Genomic DNA, 15,640 nt, shown 5'->3' with positions numbered 1-15,640 from the left:
GGCTGCTGAACGCTGGCTCAGAACAAGGAACACACGTAACCTTGGCTGATGCCCAGGCCGTAAGTGCACGTTTGTAGAGCTGGGAAAATACTTCCTTATTTAGGACCTGCTAGTAAGGAACAAACTCCAGAAAGGGGTTTCGTGAGGAGGGAGGGAGAGGAGGGGAAGGGACACAGGAGCTCCTGGTGGGTCACACTGTGGGCAGCTGGAGGCCCAGGTCGAGGGGAACCCCCTCCCCCGGGGGTGGGGTCCACACGGGCTCTGACCATGTCAGTGACATGGCTGTGCCCTCCTGTCCTCTGACGGTCAATTTACCAAGAGGAGACTCACCACCCAACCGCACGTCCCCCGGAAAGCTCCGGAAGGCCCATCCGCACTGAATGCACAGACTCGAGTCATCTGAGTCAGAGCAATCCAGACTTTTCTCTAAACCTCAACTTCACCTGCACAAAATCACAACTGCTTCACATGATCAAGACTTACCGAGGAGTAAGTGAGATCTGTCTTTATCAGGCCAAGTCTTGGAGAAGTGCTTTCTTTAAATATCAAGCTCGGAAAACAAAATAGCAGAAAGTTGCTCATGGAAGCGAACGGTCTCTAGAGCTGCCTCTGCTCCCGGAGCCCACACCCTGTGCCCCATCAGCCCACCAGCGGGGGCGCCGCTCTCTCTGATTAATTCTGGGGCCGGGCGCCCTCCGCAGCCTCTCCAGGCCTCCCTGTTCTTTCCCACGCCACACTGTGCCCGACCCAAGGACAGGGCAGAGCATCCCAGGAAAGGGTCAGCTCACAACGTGACCCAGAGTAAAACCACAAGCCCCTCCACTAAGACCCACGTGCCCAGAAGTCTCATGCATAAAGTGAACTCCAACTGTAAGAATCATCCTCAGAGACCAGGACAGGCGGCCTCAGAACGGGGGTCAGCTGGGACCCGGGCCAGAGTCTGAGCCCTGCACCCCCAGCAGGACAACCTCCGTGCCCAGGGTGCAGGGCCTCCAAGGGGTGGGGGCCGCCCAGGAAGGGAGTTACTTACGGGAAGCGTAATCGGATGCTCCCACAGAGAGATGTTATCACATTGGTCAGACCCAGGATAAGAGCCATCCCCCCCCCCCCCCCCCCCAGGGCACAGCAAGCCTCCTTCCTCACACACGTGGGGAGGGGAGTCCGTGAACCTGCTCCGTCCCCCGGGACACGGCCCCCAGGGTGCTGGGGTGCCCACACACCCGACACCAGCGGAGCCACACCGTGGACCCTGGGAAGAGGAAGGAGAGGGTGTCCAGAGGGCGCAATCACTGTGCCCACACAGCAGTCCTGGGCAGGGAGGCTAGGAGAGCGGCCAGTACGGCTGAGGCAGGGCTGCGAAGAGAGTGCTTCCCGGAGGAAGACAGAGGAGGGCAGCAAGAGGGGAGGGAGGCCCCCCACCTGCAGGGGGACCCCCCCCCCATCCAGAGCAGGGCCTCGTGCTTGGCTCCGAGGAGATCCATGGACGTGTTTGAGCAGGGAACTGATGTGGCCAGAGAGGCCTTTTTAGAAGGTTACTCAGGTATCGGGGTCCACAGGGCACCGGGGAGGAGGGCCAGGTGGATGGAGGGTATCTCCGAGACCACGGGGCAGGAGCAGAGGCTCATGACCATGAGACGATGCTAATTAGGCAAGTGAAGACTCCTTAGCCTGCAGCCCTCCAAAATGGTGGGCATTTCTTTTTTTTAATTTTTTTTAAATGTTTATTTATTTTTGAGAGAGAGAGAAAGATTCAGAACACAAGCAGGGGAGGGACAGAGAGAGAGAGAGGGAGACTCACAGGGAGGGAGACAGCACAGAGCCCGACGCGGGGCTCGAACTCATGAACCGCGAGATCATGATCTGAACCGAAGTCGGACACCTAACCACTGAGCCAACAAGGTGCCCCCAAAGTGGTGGGCATTTCTCCTTGAACCCCACCAAGTCTTAAAGTACGTGTGACAGGTGGCCAGACAAAATCAAACAGGAAACCCCAGCCTCAAACGGCACATCAGACAAGATGGACTTCACATACAGAGCATTCGTTTCCAAAGCAGAATACACGCTCTTTTCAAGTGCATACAGCACATTCTCCAGGACCGATCGCGTGTTAGGTGACAAATCAAATCTCGACAAACTTAACAAGACTGAAACCATATCAAACGTCTCTTGCGATCACACTGGAATGAAACTAGAAACCAATCACAGGAAAATGGGGAAAAACACAAATATGTGGAGACTGAACGACATCCTAGTGAACAACCAGTGAGTCAAACAAGAAACCCACAAGAAAAAAAAAAAAAAAAATACCTTGTTTCGTTTGAGACAAACGAAAGTGGAAACACAACACTCCAAAATCTATGGAATGCGGCAAAGCTACTCTGAGAGAGAAATCTGTAGCCATAAATGTCTATGTTAAGAAACAAGAGGCTCCTGGGAGCTTGGTCGGTTGGGCATCCGACCTTGGCTCAGGTCATGATCTCACGGTTCTTGAGTTCGAGCCCTGCATCAGACTCTGTGCTGACAGCTTGGAGCCTGAGGCCTGCTTCGGATTCTGTGTCTCCCTCTCTCTCTCTGCCCCTCCCCTCCCCTCCTTCTCTCTCTCTCTCTCTCAAAAATAAATAAACATTAAAAAAAAAAAAAAAAGAAAGCAAAGAAACAAGAATGGGGTGCCTGGGTGGTTCTGTCAGTTAAGCATGAAACTCTTGATTTCAGATCAGGTTGTGAGATTGAGTCCCCTGTCAGGCTCCATGCTGGGCATGAAGCTCGAGTGAGACTCTCTTTTTTTCATTTTTTTTTTCTTAATTTGAGAGAGAGAGGGAGCACACACACGAGTCGGGGAGAGGGGCAGATGGGGAAGGAGGGAGGGGGACAGAGAGAGAATCATAACCAGGCTGTCCGCTCAGTGTGGAGCCTGATGAGGGGCTCAATCCCACTCTCCCTCTCTTTCCGCCCCTCTCCCACTCATATATGCTGTCTCTCTGTACATAAAAAATAAAAAAGAAACAAGAAAAATCTCAAAGGAACCACCCCACTCTACATCTCAAGGAAGAAAATAACAAAGATCAGAATGGAAACAAATCGGACAAAAAGCAATAGAAAAAAATCAATGAAACTACGAGGTTCTGAAAAGATACAACTGGCAAACCTCTCACCAGACCTACTGGGGAAAAAAACCAGAGAGGACTCAAATAAAACCACACGTAGCAGACGAGCCATTTCATCAGACACCAAAGAAATACAAAGGATCATAAGAAACATAGTACAAACAATTTTAAGCCAACAAACTGTACAACCTACAAGGAATGGAAAATTCCTACAAACAACTTACAAAGACTGAATCAGGAAGAAATAGAAAATCTGAACAGACCCGTTGCTAGTAAGGAGATAGAATCAATCACCAAAAACCTCCCAACAAACAAATATCCAGGGCCAGACAGCTTCACGGACGAGACCTACCAAACATTAAAGTTAGAATTAATACCAATCCTTCCCCATACTCTTCAAGAAAAACAGAGGAATGGGAAACACTTCCAACTGCATTTTAGGAGGCCAGCATTACCCTGATGCTAAAACAAGACAAAGACAATATAATTAAGGAAAATTACAGTCCCGATGAACAAAGACGTAAAAATACTCAGTGACATAGTGGTGAACCATAATGAACGCCGCACTGAAAGGATCGAACGCCGTGACCAAGTGCAGCTCACCCCAGGAATGCCAGGCTCAACATCGACAAGTCAACGAGAATCACCTACCGACAAAAAGAAAGACAGAGATCACAGGGTCATCACCATCAGTGCGGAAAAACCATTTGACAAAATTCAACATCTGTGTATGACTTAAAAAAAAAAAAAACCCTCAACAAGCGGGTATAGAGACAACGTACTTCGACCTAATAAAGGCCCCATGTGGCAAGTCCACAGCTGACATCACACTCAGTGAGGAAAGCAGAAAGCGTCTCCTGTAAGATCAGGAACAAGACAGAGATGTCCTCTATCACCACCTTTCTTCATCATGGTGCTGCAAGTCCCAGCCTCAGCAATTAGGCAAGAAAAGAGACAAAAGGCATCCACACTGGGAAGGCAGAGGTAAAACTGATACTCTGTGCAGACAACATGACACTGTCCATAGAGAACCCCAGAGACTGCACTAAAAGACTGTTAGAAACAAATTCAGCAAAGCCGAAGGACACAAAATCGAAGTACGCACAAATCGGCTGTACTTCTACACAAAGTAACAAGTTACCAGAAAGATTAAGGAAATGGGCGCCCGGGTGGCTCGGTCAGTTAAGTGTCCGACTTCGGCTCGGGTCAGGATCTCACGGTTCGTCGGTTCGAGCCCCACATCGGGCTCTGTGCGGACAGCTCGGAGCCTGGAACCTGCTTCGGATTCTGTGTCTCCCTCTCTCTCTGCCCCTCCCTCACTCTCTGCCCCTCCCTCACTTGCACTTGGTCTCTCTCTGTCTCTCTCTGTCTCTCTCTCTCTCAAAAATAAACATTTAAAAAAAGTGAGGGAGAGGGGTGCCTGGGTGGCTCAGTTGGTTGAGCATCCAATTTCAGCTCAGGTCATATCTCCTGGTTCGTGGGTTCAAGCCCCGCATCGGGCTCTGTGCCGACAGCTCAGAGCCTGGAGCCTGCTTCGGAGTCTGTGTCTCCCTCTCTCTCTGCCCCTCCCCCACTTGTACCTTCTTTCTTAAAAATAAATAAATATACATTTTTTAAAAAACCGGGCAGAGGATCTGAAAAGATATCTTTCCAAAGAAAACATACAGGTGGTGCAAAGGCACATGGAAAGGTGCTCTCACCATCAGGGACCATCAGGGAAATGCAAATCAAAAGCACATTGAGAGATCGCCTCCCGCCTGTCAGAACGGCTAAAATCGAAAAGACGAAAGGTAAGGAGTGCTGACAAGGATGTGGAGAAAGGGGCCCTGGAGAAGGCACGCGGGTTCCTCGAAACATTAACCCTAGAACTCGCCCACGGTTCGGCAATCCCACTTCTGGACAGGCATCCTAAGACGCGTGTAAGCCACCGAAGTGTCCACGGAAGGAAGAACGGCAAGAAACTACGGTGTGATACACACGCCACGCAGAGTACTACCCTGCCGTGGGGACAGAGGTTCTGCTCTCCGCAGCGACACGGACCGGCTGGCCGCGTCACATTGGCTGAAACAAACGGAGAGAGACAAGTATCAAGTGACCTCGTCTTACGCGGAGTGAAAACGAGCTCATAAGTACAAAGAACGGATTGGTGGTTGCCGGACGCAGGGGTGGGGGAGGGAGAAGTGAGGGGAGGGTGTGAGAGATCCAAGATCCCACCGACAAGATCAGTCGGTCCTGGAACATTCTATAGGCAGGGACACTAGCGCTAAGAGCACACTATGGCACGCGGGTCCCCTGCTGTCTGAAAGTACAGCGTTCCGACGAAATCCCTCAGAGCAGAGATAGAAGGAATTATCATTCATTTCTATGGGAAAATCTGTGACCGTGAACAGACCCCAAAAATTATTCTCTCAGGCTTTTCTTGGGCCGCAGGGACACACGCCGCTAACAGATGCCCGAAATAAAGGGAGAAGGCACAGACGGGGACAGGCGGCTGCACGCAGAGCGTCCCTAGGACAGAGCCGGGCCGTGCCCCTGTGGCTGGAGGACACACGTCTATTTTCACGGATCGACTGTTTTCACAGAAGCGAAATCCTCCTCGGGCTCTTTGGGCGAGGGAAACCAGGTCCTGACGTGGGTCTTTCCAAGGAGCCAAGTGGCTTAGCGTGACCTTTCAGAAAGCGGGAGACGCTCGTATCTGAAGTTGCTAAGGGGGTATGCAAAATGTTCTCCCAGAGACATTGCCGGCCCCAGCGGGAGGCACCTTGCTCAGCATATGGAATTGTGAGCACTCCCACCCCCAGAAACCTCCTTCTTGCCCTCGCTCAGGACAGAACTTCAACAGCTGGGAGTTACCCCGATCCCCCTTTCTCCTGTTCCCAGAATATAACCCATTGGGAATCGGGGCACTTCCGTCTTGAAATCATTACCGGAATACGACCAACCACTCCCTCCAAGGCCACCTGTCTGGCCCACACTGGCTCCTGTCTCTTGCCTGAGTTACTGGAAAAGCCTCACAAGTGATCTCCCTTCCCCATCCTCAACCCTCTGTAAACTGTTTTCAAGACTGCATCCAGGATGGCCCAGTTAAACAGGGGTCACGTGTGGTCGCAGCCCTGCCATGGCTTTCTGTCACCCTCTGTCACTTCCCTGAGGCCAAGTCCTACCTCTGTCTTCCACAGCCACGGGCCGTCTTGCTGTTCCTGGATATGCCTGGTACGCTCCTGCCTCAGGACCTTTGCACGTGCGATTCCTTCTGCTTGGAAAGGTCTTATTGCCTTATCACTCACCTTCTTTAGATCTTTACTCAAGTATCGCCCTCCTAGCGGTCCTACCTGCTCCCGTGTGAACAGCATCACCCTCTCCTCACCTTCACACCCCCAGCCCTGCCTCCACCTTTACTCTTCCAGAGCATTTATTGTAGTCTCTAGTCCATTTCAGCAGGCCTATCATGTCGGCCTAGTAGTTGAACCCATTTGATTCCTGGTGCGAAGCCCGGGGGGGAAAAGGTGCCTGGGGCCCTTCCGCATCCCAGAGCCAGAGAGCAGGCTCCCTGGCCAACTGCGCCCCCGAGCACCATCAGGAGAATGGGCCTTACTAGGAACACACCTGCGTGTGAAGCCACAGCCGCCTCGGTTACAGGTGAGCACGTGCACGTCCTGTCCCAGCCCGAACGCTGAGCAGGGACCCATCCCGGGGTGCACATCTCCCTCTGGCCGGGTCCTGCCTAACAGGGCCATCTCCTCGCTGCCGTGAACACCTGTGCCCAGTTCCCACATACCCCTGCGGCCGGGCAGAATGGGACACCTGTCACTCCCTCCTGGTAAGTCGCACAGTGCACAGGAGGGACAGCAGACCGCCTGGGCTCTGCCTCACTCTCACACATCAGGCCCGGACCGAGGCCCTCACGGAGGCCGCTGGCCCCTGCAGTCCTGGGAACCTGGCGGCGGGAGCGGGATCTCAGCTGCAAATGACAAGTGACCCCCTCCATGCAGCACAGTAGTGGTGGACAGGATGCCCCGGCGTGGCCCCGTCAGAAACACTTGTGCCGCCAGACTCCCCAACACGCCCACGACATTCCCGCAGCTCCCGGGAGGCAGGTGGCACGCGGGGAATGAGTAAGCCCAACCCCCCCCCACCCCGCCCCGCGACTGGGCCGCTGCCCCTGGCCCCGCCGAGTCCGGGCTCCAGAGTAGTCTTATCACTGCTGCAGCACAGGGCCGGTGGGGGGGGGGGGGGGGAGCCCAGTCCCTGTCCTTGGGGCGAGCCTAGTGACAGCCCACAGCCTCCCGGCCGCCTGATCCACCCGGCCCGCAGGCCCAGACCTGCTGGCACAAGTGACGAAAAGACACGCGGGATTCTTTCCGCTGGAGCTCAGCGCCAGCCTCGGTAGCTCAGCGCCAGCCTCGGTAGCGCGATCCTCTTGCTCTCCGGGACTCCCCGGGCTGTGTCTACACTGGCCCGTGCAGGCCTCCCATCCAGACGGCTCAGCAAATGCCCTCGGGGTTCAAGTCACTTCCCAGCCGCTGTTAAAAAGGCAGAGCAGCCAACAACCACGGCTGTGCTGGAAACTCGGACGACAGCCCTCCTGAACACAGCCCTTCCAAGCCCTGGCTTCAAACTTCGCCCGCTGGCCACGGAGGACCACGTCAGCATCAACACCTCTTCCAATGCACTCGCCTCCCGGTCCTTGGAGCCAGGAACCAAGCGCAAGTCACTGCCTCTTCTCCGCTCAGAGAAATGAGAATAACAGAATGAAACCCTCAGTGTGCCCAGCACGCTTGTGTCAAGATGTAATGCCCGGGCCTTTCTCACACGGGCAGCATTTCTTACTTCAACGTTTATTTATTTTTGAGAGACAGACAGACAGAGCACAAGAGGGGGAGGGACAGAGAGAGAGAGGGAGACCCAGAATCCGAAGCAGGCTCCAGGATCTGAGCTGTCAGCACAGAGCCCGACGTGGGGCTCGAACCCATGACCCTGAGATCAGGACCTGAGCCGAAGTCAGATGCTTAACCGACTGAGCCACCCAGGCACCCTAATGTTTTTGTTTTTATTTATTTTTGAGACAGAGACAGAGAGTGGGTGGGTAGGGGGCAGAGAAAGAGGGAGACACAGAATCCGAAGCAGGCTCCAGGCTCCGAGCTGTCGGCACAGAGCCTGACGCGGGGCTCGAACTCATGAACCGTGAAATCACATCCTGAGCCGAAGTTGGGGGCTTAACAGACTGAGTCATCCAGGCGCCCCGTCCCATGGGCAGCTCTTAATGACCCACACTAACAAGAGAAGCCAGAAGTTCAGAGGTCACGTATATATCTGACATCGTGGCTTTCCTTGTAACATCCGTATCTCAGAGTAAATGTCTACGCTGCCTTCTTAAAATAGTAACGATGATCATGGCACTGTCACGTAAGGGTCTGGAGCTCCACAGCCAAACCACGTGGCCGTGGCCCGGATAAGAATGAAGACACACCCTCAGCCCACAAAGCAAAGCCCACATCCTCAGGGACCCCGACACGCCTCACGCTGGAAGATCCCTTGCTTCGCGAGGTTGTCCGTGTACAGAATACCCAGGCACCCTCCCCCATTCCTTCTGCTTTCTTCATGAATTCTCCAGTTTGGGACTTGTGAGTGGTCACTGGGTCAAGCTTCCGGAGTCTAGGATGCGCCGGCAGGTAAGCAGACCCCTCGGAGCCCCCGCGGAGAGCCGCTCGATTCCCTCCGGACGTGCGATGCGCCACCGCCCCCCGGCTCCTGCACAACGTACCCCCCTTCTCCGTGTCTCCCTGTCGCAGAGGCCACCCCACACAGTTTTAGCTGAGGCTGTGTTTTACTGTAACCAATTTCTGATACTGGAAGGCGGTTCATGGGAGAGAAAAACATGAACACTACCAAAGATTCAATATTTCAAAAAATCTTTTTCACATGAAAATATGAAATAAAAACACACACAGCCCCTCCCACCAACAGGTATAGATCACTTCAGCGCCTCAAAGAAAAGCAGGGGGGAAAGAGTACTGGTTGTTCTGACAACCATTCCTTTTCATGATCGGAGCTTTGAAGAGTCACAAACAAGCAGCGAGAAGAGTAAGCTGTGTGTGTCAGGGAGGCTGGGGGCGGAGAAGGTCCCGGGTCTGTCACCTGCTGTCAGCCAGGGCCGTCACCTGTCGCAGGCGAGGCCCCGCCACGGCCTCCCACAGATGCACTCAGCTCTCATCTGGGACCCCGGGCCAGACTCACCCAGACCTGGAGCGCCTGTGCCTACCGCACAGGTCCGGGATCTCTCCTGTCCTTCCAAAATTACACTTGCAGGAGGCTTGGGTGAGAAAGGTATGATCCCACCTAATCGAAGTGTCACACCTACTCTCCCTTTCCATCTTCTTTCTCTCCACTCCCCTTCTACCCGTGCAGACTAGGAGTAACGTATCAGCTGAACACCAACACGCTCTGAGACCTTTCTACCACACTCTGTGCGATACAGCAACATCCCACAACTCGGGTTTTTAAACTATTATTTCTGGAACAATACAGCCAAAATCCCCCCATTTTCATTTCATTCTGCAGACCATTTTCTGCGTAAAAAGCCTTTCCAGGGGGCGCCTGGGTGGCGCAGTCGGTTAAGCGTCCGACTTCAGTCAGGTCACGATCTCGCGGTCCGGGAGTTCGAGCCCCGCGTCGGGCTCTGGGCTGATGGCTCGGAGCCTGGAGCCTGTTTCCGATTCTGTGTCTCCCTCTCTCTCTGCCCCTCCCCCGTTCATGCTCTGTCTCTCTCTGTCCCAAAAATAAATAAATGTTGAAAAAAAAAAAGCCTTTCCATAGAAACTGCGTTCCTGCAACTTTGTAAGTGAGTAGACTTGAAACTCTGTGGCATGACCTGACTCACCCCGGGTCAGGTGAGCGCTTCCAGACCTCAGCCCAGGGCTCCTGACATCAAGCCCCTTGCTGCAACCGGCCTGCCTCTATCCAGAATTCCCAAAGACTTTCCTCTTACCTTCACTGCAAAGAAACTACATAGAAAACACAGCAGATCAAAATATCGAGATGATAAATTTAGTAAAAGTAGAAAGGTCAAAGGTAAAATGTGGGGCGCCTGGGTGGCTCAGTCGCTTAAGCGTCCAACTTTAGCTCAGGTCATGATCTCACAGTTTGTGACTTTGAGCCCCGCATTGGGCTCTGTGCTGACAGCTCAGAGCCTGGAGCCTGCTTCAGATTCTGTCTCCTTCTCTCTCTGCCCCTTCCCTGCTCTCTCTCTCTCTCTCTCTCTCAAGAATAAACATTAAAAAAAAACATTTTTAAAGGTAAAAAGCTATTTTAAATAACTCTCAATTTCCCTCTTCCCTAATTGTAACCCCTGGTGGAAGGTTAATCAGTTATGACACAGCACCTTAGACAAATGACAAGGAACCAGGAAATTCTGTATCTGACTACAAACGGACCCCGTCCCTAACCATAGACGTTAGCCACTCAGTCATATGCTAGGGCCAATCAAATAAACACTGTTAGTTGTGAAGCAAATTATATTTCAAAAATACAAACACCAAATCTTATCTTTCCTTTCTAATAAAAGTTATTTCCTACGAAACAGATATGCGAAATAGATTTAGTAAGCAGTAAGTGAACAGTGAAAACCTCACCCCTGCAATGTTCCACCCGGCGGGGCACTCAGGCACGCCTGCACCGAATCCGCACACTGACAGCTTCTTAGGTTGTACTTTGCGGCTCAACCAGAGAGCAGAGAACAGCCCGCGAGGTTTGGAGTTAATGAGAAGTTTCACCTCTAGCAAAAGTGAGTCACTGACATGAATACTGCATTGCGCCAATCTGCTGCTTTCTCTGAACACGGATGCATCGTGTACCCAGATGTTGATGCTCAAAACTGAGGGTAGCACAGAGGCGAAGTGCCGCCAGCTGGGGGTGAGTAGGTGCCTCCTGAGTATGGCCTGCACCCCTGCTTCGGTTTCTGGAGCCGCGATGCTCTGAGAGAACGGGGACACATACTTGCTTCCAAGATGTAATTACGTTCATCCTAAAGCAGACCAATGACTTTGTCTTTACAGGAAAAGGGAAATTACTGTTCCAGATAAACACCTCAGTTCCTCCCGTGACTTGAGAGGGGTCTGGTTGACTCCGGCCTCCAGGCCCCTGCCTGGAGGACCCTCCCACACAATCCTGACAGCCCATTACCACTATCCCGTGGGGGAGGACCCCAGGCACCCTGCCGAAGTTGGGGGGGCTGCTCGTGGGCTTACTCCCTCCACATCTGTGCGCGGGGTAACAGGAGAAATTCCACCCAACTTGGCGGCCACTCGTGGTCTGTTACCTGTACCCAGGAGTGTCTGTACCCAGACTGTCTGTACCCAGGAGTGACAGGGAGCTGGGGGCTGCTCATGGACCCCCTTACACATGACCTGTATTGTCTGTGCCAGGGGACAGGGGACACCCCACTGGGTGGGGCGCTGCTCGCGGTCCATCACCTGCACTGTGGGTGCTCAAGGGTCCAGGGGACACCCCTCTGAAGTTGGGTGGGTTGCATATGAAGCACTCCTTGATGTCTGTGCTCAGAGGAGACAGGACACTCGTCTGAAGTTGGGTGGCTGCTCATGGGCCTGTTACCTGCACTGTGTGCTGGGCTGAGGGCACAGGGGCACCCCACTAAAGTTGGGAGGCTGCGTTCAGTCCTTTACGTCCACTGTCTGTGCCCAGTGGGAAGGGCACACCCCGAAGTTGTTCAGGGCGGGGGGGGGGGGGGGGAAGGGGTGCTCATGGGCCGATTAGCTTCACAGTGGTGCTCGGGGTGCCAGGAACCATCCCGCAGAAGCTGGGTGCTGCCCGTGGTCCATTACTTGCACTGTGTGCTGGGGTGAGGGCACAGCGCGCACCCCACTGAAGCTGGGGGCTGCGTGCGGTCCGTTACCTGCACTGTTCCTGGGGAACAAGGCCCCCACTACCAGGGGTCTGCGCCTCCCGTAAAACTCCGGGTGGGCGGGCAGCCCAGAGTTCACGGATCTGTGGGATTTAGCGAGTTTAGGGGGCACTGGACGGAAGAGAGACTTTCAAAGGAAAAAGCAAACTCGTCCGAGACCCGCGATTAACTCGCTGGACGCGCCCTTCAAGGACCCCCGCCTCCCATTCCTGGGCCCGCGCCCTCCCCACCGGAACCCCCGCCTCTCCCCGCAGGACCCCCAGATTCCTTGCGACCGTCAGTCATCCCTGCCCCCCCCCACAGACCCCCGGACCCTGCCCCTGGGCCTGCACCGTCCCCCAGGGATCCTCACGTCCCGGCCCGAACTCACCCCCCAAGGACTCTGGCCCTCTAGCTTGCACTCACCCAGGCGGGACCACCGCCAGCCGGCCCTCTGAGCGCCCCTCACCCTGCCCCGCTGCTGCCGCCCTGGGATGCGCCCCGGCCCCGCCCACAGGGAGGCAGCTCCACCCCCACAACCTGATTGGGCGGATTCGACGGTGCCGGGAGCCCATTGGATTCTACGCCTGCCCGTCCTCGGCCACGCTCCGCCCACACGCCCGCGCATTCCTGCGGGGCCACGTGGCCGCCCGCGGCCCCTCCTAGGCCCAACGCCCCGCCTGGCTGCGCACGCGTGGGCGGGGGGCGGGGGCACGGTGCCCCAGACTCCCGGCCCTTCCTGAGGACGCTTAGACTGTGCACATGTGGGCGGGGGGCATGCGGACGCCCCCCCCCCCACCCAAACGCCAGCCCTTCCCGAGGACCCTTAGACTGTGCACGCGTGGGCGGGGGGAGGCATGGGGACGCCCCATCCAAACGTCAGCTCTTCCTGAGGACCCTTAGACTGTGCACGCGTGGGTGGGGGCAGGACCACCCCCCCACTCCCACCCTGCCCCAGATACAGGCCTTTCCCCAAGCACCCATAGACTGTGCACGCGTGGGCGGGGTCGTGGGTAGGACCCCTCAAATCACCTGGCCCTTCACGAGGACCCTTGGGCTGTGCACGCGTGGGCGGGGGCAGGACCCCCCCCCCCCCACCCCACCCCAGACACTGGCCCTTCCCCAAGTACCCAGAGACTGTGCACGCGGGGCGGGGTCGTGGGCAGGGCCCCTGGGCCACAGACCACCCCCCAGAGCACCGCCCCTTCCTTCCAGTACCGGTCCAGCCTGCAGGGCGGTCCTGGCCCCTCCGGAGGTCAGCTGCTCTCAGACCCGCCAGGGCTTGGGCCTTAGGAAATGCAGCGAGTTCACACGTTTCCCAGCCAATTTTCAGAGGCTAGGAGTAGTGCTCCGAGGGACACAAGTGCGCCTTCTGCTTCCGCCCCCCCGTGCACAGCGCGTCCCAGGCTTTCCAGCCCTCGCAGACTTTGAGTCCACCTGCGGTGGAAAACGGGCGCACGCTGGGTTCCGCAGGGAAGCGTCCAGCCTGGACAGGAAGGTCGCCCCCGTGCCGTTGGGCTTGTTAACCAGCGGCGCCTGTCTCATCATTTACAAAGAAACGCACTATTGTTGCCGTGACCACTGAAGGGAGGAACCGGGGACCCAGGTGTCTTTAACCAGACTACGAAGACACCGAACTCACGGCTGGAGGATGTTCCCTGGTACACGGGCCTCACAGGTAGCACGGGTGTTCTTGTTTTTCCAAGACGTGCGTCCCTCCCCTCTCCTGCCCAGATCTCTGAACCCCAGAAGCGATTTCAGGTCAGAATTTTAGAGCTGCCAGACATCTCAGAGATCTCTGGCCCCACTCACTTGGCTTAGAGAATAAAACCAAGCAGCTAATTGTCATAATTAATTGAAACATTAAGTGCCCCTACAGCTTGGCTGCTCTGTGTAAGTTCATTCGCTGACAGTTTTGACTAATGTAAATCACGGTCCTAACACACAGAGACTGTGGTGATTAGGAAGTAAACAGTAGTAGGTCAGGCAATATTTTAGCAATATTTACTTTTTTAATGTTTCTTTATATTTGAGAGAGAGAGACAGGCTAGGGTGTGAGCGGGAGAGGGGCAGGGAGAGAGGGAGACACAGAATCCAAAGCAGGCTCCAGGCTCCGAGCTGTCAGCACAGAGCCTGACGTGCGGCTGGAACCCACGAACTGTGAGATCATGACCTGAGCTGAAGTCGGAAGCTTAACCGACTGAGCCACCCAGGCGCCCCTAGCAATGTTTATTATTCGCATTTGCTCGTTTTGTAGAATAGGCTGAGCTATTTTTAAATCCTATTTCAGACCTGTCTTACTGCACGCTCTGAAGATACTGGCGCCTGAATCAATGAAAAAACATATTTCCTGTCAGTGAATTAATAACAGAAAAATATTATAATGTCTGTATTCCTAGGGTTCTTTCAGGACCTTACTCAAAGGTCTTCTACCCAATTACCTTATTGGTCATGGTGAACAGACGTTAAAAGATGAACTGAATTAGTTCTAGTTTGCCACACAGCAAGAAAATCCTGATGCTTCTTATGTTTCCGGATCAAGAAGGCCAGCAGTAAGAGGGAAATAGTAGCATGTATAGAATAAACAAAGGATTTGGAGTCCATTTGGGGGATGCTGTTCTGGTTTCTGACACTGAGAAAACCCTGTGACTTACACAGTCTCTAACCATATAAAAATGTGACTAATAATATCTACATCACAGCTCAGAAGCTTAAAGGGAGACCTTGGGGTGCCAGCGTGGCTCAGTCGGTGAAGTGTCTCTTGATTTCGGCTCGGGTCATGATCCCAGGTGGTGGGATGGAGCCCCGCATCGGGCTCTGTGCTGAGCATGAGGCCAACTTGGGATTCTCTCTCTCTCTCCCTCTGCTCCCCCCCCCCCTTTCCTTCTCAAAATAAATAAACATTTAAAAGGGGGAACTCTACAAAAAGGCACTGGGATGTCTGGCAAGAGCAGGTGCTCAGTAAGTCATAATAATTATTTGGGTCTATTTTTTTCCCCAGAAGAATGAAAACATATTGAATCAACATTTCTAATAGATGGCTCACAAGCTTACTTTCAAAAACTTAAGGACAGGGGCGCCTGGGTGGCGCAGTCGGTTAAGCGTCCGACTTCAGCCAGGTCACGATCTCGCGGCCCGTGGGTTCGAGCCCCGCATCAGGCTCTGGGCTGATGGCTCAGAGCCTGGAGCCTGTTTCCGATTCTGTGTCTCCCTCTCTCTCTGCCCCTCCCCCGTTCATGCTCTGTCTCTCTCTGTCCCAAAAATAAATAAACGTTGAAAAAAAAAATTTAATTAAAAAAAAAAACTTAAGGACAATCGCAAAGCTACTATTGTGTCATATTTTGCTCAGAAATTGTGTTCGGGGACCTATGAGGACAATGTAGTAGTCCCGTCATAACTAGCAGTACGGATTGGAGTTTCCCATTTCCAAATGGTGGTGTTGACACTGTAGCTCGGGGCCACCAGAAAGGGCATGTGGGGGGGGGACCACAGGGCAATGCACCCGGTGGGGCTGGGTCAGGCGGAACTCGGATTTAAGGCTCCAATCCTTCTAGCTCATTCCAGTGTTCCTCACAGATGTATTGCCATTTTCTGTGAGCCCTGATATGGAAAAGGTTGCGAATTTCCACTGAGATTC

At 54.1% G+C, this 15,640-nt stretch overlaps 1 protein-coding gene and 1 non-coding gene across 4 annotated transcripts in view; both read right to left on the bottom strand.

Moving 5' to 3' along the window:
* ARHGEF10 (Rho guanine nucleotide exchange factor 10) overlaps nucleotides 1–12,535 on the bottom strand; it is a 107,563-nt gene extending 95,028 nt beyond the window's left edge. The window contains exon 1 of one of the 3 annotated variants that reach the window (XM_086703059.1): nucleotides 12,430–12,535. The gene's annotated coding sequence lies outside the window, so the exon portion shown is untranslated. Of the gene's footprint in view, nucleotides 1–483; nucleotides 509–10,735; nucleotides 11,446–12,429 lie in introns of those variants that run through there. The other 2 variants (XM_086703061.1, XM_086703062.1) reach the window with 2 other exon arrangements.
* TRNAR-UCG (transfer RNA arginine (anticodon UCG)) lies at nucleotides 8,053–8,136 on the bottom strand. Its single transcript has one exon. It is a non-coding gene; the product is annotated as a tRNA-Arg (tRNA).
* Nucleotides 12,536–15,640: the final 3,105 nt, after the last annotated feature.

This window comes from Puma concolor, chromosome B1 (assembly GCF_028749965.1).
Source record: "Puma concolor isolate L17-30 chromosome B1, mPumCon1.1.hap2, whole genome shotgun sequence".
Classification (NCBI taxonomy): domain Eukaryota; kingdom Metazoa; phylum Chordata; class Mammalia; order Carnivora; family Felidae; genus Puma; species Puma concolor.
The sequence above is the reverse complement of the archived record's forward strand: the minus strand, read 5'-3'. Positions and strand labels throughout refer to the sequence as shown.